This window comes from Vespula pensylvanica, chromosome 13, assembly GCF_014466175.1.
Source record: "Vespula pensylvanica isolate Volc-1 chromosome 13, ASM1446617v1, whole genome shotgun sequence".
NCBI lineage: Eukaryota > Metazoa > Arthropoda > Insecta > Hymenoptera > Vespidae > Vespula > Vespula pensylvanica.
The window spans coordinates 3595063-3597562 of record NC_057697.1 but is presented as its reverse complement, the minus strand read 5'-3'; the positions used below and the strand labels follow the sequence as shown (position 1 = coordinate 3597562).

Sequence of the window (2500 nt, the reverse complement as noted above, 5' to 3'; positions counted from 1 at the left end):
CTTCATCTCTTTTTTTTTTCAAAGAGAGTTATATAAAAGTAAAAAAAAAAGAAACTGGAAAAGGAAAAGGGAAAAAAAAATGAAAAAGAAAAGACACGTTTGCAATATGATGAAACGAAACGAACCTAAACTGAACTGAACTGAACTGAATTGAACTGAACTGAACTGAACTAAACTGAACGAAACGAAGGGAAACAAAAAATAAAAAAGAGAAAAGAGATGGAGGAAGAGGAGGAGGGAACGCAACAAAAACAAGAGGAATATCAATAAAATAAGATAAACACGGGGCTCTAGCGCGTTGGAGAAATTTATGGCACCGATAAAACGACAAATCGTGAAACATGGCGTCGCAATAAAATCAATCGCGTCGTTCGTGCGTCCGATCGTAGAGAAAGAGAGAAAGAGAAAGAGAGAGAAAGAGAGATTAGAAAGAGATAGAGCTGCTTTGAAATCTAATTCTTTTTGTTCACTCTTCCCTTTTTCTTCCTTTCTTTTATATTTCTTCTTCTTTAGTTTTTATTTTTATTATTATTATTATTTTTTTTTTTAATTCTTAGTATTTCCTTTCGAAAAATAGATAATGATAAACGAATAAATTAATAAGTATCAATTGACGAATAAAGAAAAAAGAAAAAAAAAAAAAACAGATTTCTCTTTCTTTTTATCGTTTTACTTTTCATTTCATTTTTACTTTCAATCCTGTTCTTCCTCGTGATAATAATCCGACGTTGTAATTTTTTATTTCTTTTATGGCAGAAAAAGGTAAAAGTGAAAAAAAAAGAAAATAAAAAAGAAAAAGTAAAAAAAAAAGAAAGAAAGAAAGAAAGAAAGAAAGAAAATAAAAAGAAACAATGGAACATCAAATATTTCATGATGTACCAAACTACAAAATCTTTATATACGCATATATATATTTCTAAATTTTCTGATATTCAAAATTCTTCTATTTGAATTTCTACGAAATATCTGAAACATTTCGTAAAAAGATAAATAATAATAATAATAAGAAGAAGAAGAAGAAGAACAACAACAACAACAACAACAACAATAAATATTTCAATCGTCTGCTATAAACACTTGCATAAAATTATTATTTAACACGTTGAACACCGTACTAATATTACATGATCGATCGACAATGCGACCGTTATAATCTGTTATAATACGCCATATATATTACTTCGAAATACAAAAGAGAGAGAAACATTAACGTTTAACAGAAACTTTTATCTTACCTTACACGTATTAACTTGTTACCGGCAACGATATTAATAGAAAAATTTATACATATTAAACAATCACATATTATTGCACTACACTAGATGAACATTAATAGAAAAATTTACACATATTAAACGATCACATATTATTACACTACACTAGATGAATATTAATAGAAAAATTTACACATATTAAACAATCGCATATTATTACACTACACTAGATCGATATTAATAGAAAAATTTAGACATATTAAACAATCACATATTATTACACTACACTAGATCGATATTAATAGAAAAATTTAGACATATTAAACAATCACATATTATTACACTACACTGGTATCACTACACCAATTACATATACGCATTTATAAATTCGGAACCGTAATCGGTCACCACGCGTCGCGTCAATCACGGTTCCTAAAACGAAACTGACAAATTTTCAACGGAAACTAAGTAGGGGGGTCAACGGTAATTTCCTCCCCCAACACCACCACTTCTCATCTCAGCCAATAGCATTCAACGTGTTAATATGTGTCCGTAAAAAACCGTTAAAACGCAAAATACGTTACAGAAAGAGAAAGAGAAAGAGAGAGAAAGAAAGAAAGAAGGAAAGAGAGAAAGAAAGAAAGAAGGAAAGAGAGAAAGAAAGAAGGAAGGAAAGAGAAAGAGATTGAAAAGACGATACATAAAAAAAAAGACCGTTAAAACGAAAGATACGTTACAGAAAGCAAGCGAGCGAGAGAGAAAGAGAAAGAGAGGAAGAGAGAAAGAAAGAAGGAAGGAAAGAGAGAAAGAGAAAGAGAGATCGAAAAGACGATCCATAAAAAAAAAACCGTTAAAACGAAAGATACGTTACAGAAAGTAAGCGAGCGAGAGAGAAAGACAAAGAGAGAGAGAGAAAGAGAGAAAGAGATTGACAAACGTGTCCATAAAAAAAAACCGTTAAAACGAAAAAGACGTTACAAATAGATAGATAGAGAGAGAGAGAGAGAGAGAGAAAGAGATTGAAGGACTATGCATAAACAAAAACCGTTAAGCGCAAAATATGTTACAGAAAGAGAAAGAGAAAGAGAGAGAAAGAAAGAAAGAAGGAAGGAAGGAAAGAAAGAAAGAAAGAAGGAGAGAGAAAAACAGATGGAAAAGACGATCTATATAAAAAAAAAAAAACCGTTAAAATGCAAGATCGTTACAGAAAGAGAAAGAGAAAGAGAGAGAAAGAAAGAAAGAAGGAGAGAGAGAAACAGATGGAAAAGACGATCTATATAAAAAAA

The 2500-nt window shown here is 30.4% G+C and overlaps 1 protein-coding gene across 2 annotated transcripts in view; it reads right to left on the bottom strand.

The window, feature by feature from the left end:
• Positions 1 to 2500, bottom strand: part of LOC122633907 (beta-1-syntrophin) — a 543550-nt gene that overhangs the window by 539725 nt on the left and 1325 nt on the right. Inside the window, exon 1 of one of the 2 annotated variants that reach the window (XM_043822373.1) lies at positions 1236 to 1356. The exons of the other annotated variant lie outside the window; for it this stretch is intronic. The gene's annotated coding sequence lies outside the window, so the exon portion shown is untranslated. Of the gene's footprint in view, positions 1 to 1235; positions 1357 to 2500 lie in introns of those variants that run through there. 2 annotated transcript variants of the gene reach the window in all.